Raw genomic sequence first — 1,417 nt, forward strand, 5'->3', positions numbered from 1 at the left:
CGGGTCCCAAGCACATGAAAGCCCTTGACCCAAATTTCGTATGCTCCACCCTCACGAGTCCACACCTATTAGAAATATGAATTACTTCTTCCATGATTTAAGTTTTTAATCAAATCGTTATTACTCTGTATCTTGTTATTTTCTAATTCAACCAATATTGGTCCCTGTTATAGATATTGCCTTGTCTATCACCCCTGATCCTTCAGAGAATTTTCCAACTTTCCTCTGTCTAGATTACTTCGTCACCGGGTCGGAACCTCTGGTTTTCCTTAATCTCCCTCTCTCTTGACTCCACCAGAATAAACCTATTGAGAGACATCGGTCAATAAGTGTGTCCCAACCTCCCAAAGCTTCATTTTTCCTCATCCATTCCTTAACCTCCCTAATAGCCCTTTCGGCAATGCCATTAGTTTCCGGTCGATAAGGAATACTTTTAGTCTGCAATATTTTCTTTTCTTTACAGAAATCCTCAACTAAACGTCCGCTCACATTGTGCGCGCCATCCGCTCCGAGATCTTCAAATCTACCTCACCATTTAAGACACTCTTTTAGATATTTGACTACATTTTCCTCTAAACTGGTACACAGAGGCCAAATCATCTTCATTTAAGTGTGGTTGTCTATTGCTAAAAGGAAGTAGCAATTCCCTCGCTTTGTTTTGGGCCTCAATGGCCCTGCGAAGTCTATACTGACCTCTTGACCCTCATACTCGTGTGGCAAATGACTTTCTTTCGCTCCCTTTGCAGTGAAGTATTTTCTACAGATTTCACATTGCTTCTTTACCTATCTGCATTTATATCCACAGACTGGAATACTCAGATTTCTTATCCTGAGTTCCATTTAAATCATGTTGTAGCTGGCGTCATCGTGTAACTTAGAAAACATTTCATGAATCTGTTTGAGTTTTACTTCGCTCATCAGCTCGTCAACTTCTCAGTTGTCCTGTGCTGCTTTGCTTAGCTGCCTTGTCTGTGAGACCTGATGATAACAACGCACTGACACTTCCTCTAGCAAACATGCTATTTTTAATCATTCGTCTCTATGCCTCATAGGCTTATTTCATGCTGTGTGGAAGCCGTTAGCTTTCCATGTTTCAAGCTCTTTATTGATTCCGTCTACCATGAATTCTGAATCACATGTTAAAACATTCTCTTTATGTCCTAACGCTGCCGCACGCTTTCTGTACGGCCATCACTTCGGCCAGCTATGCTGTCCCTTCTCTCGACACTTTCAGAGAGCTTCGTGGTGGAGTTTCATTTCCTAAGCACTTCCTGTTTGTTTCAGAAAGACTCTATTCGCCTGACTTTCTGCTCTTGCTCTCTCTCACACACACACACACACACACACACACACACACACACACACACACACACACACACACACACACACACACACACACACACACACACACACACAC

Source organism: Triplophysa rosa, linkage group LG4, assembly GCF_024868665.1.
Source record: "Triplophysa rosa linkage group LG4, Trosa_1v2, whole genome shotgun sequence".
Lineage (NCBI taxonomy): Eukaryota > Metazoa > Chordata > Actinopteri > Cypriniformes > Nemacheilidae > Triplophysa > Triplophysa rosa.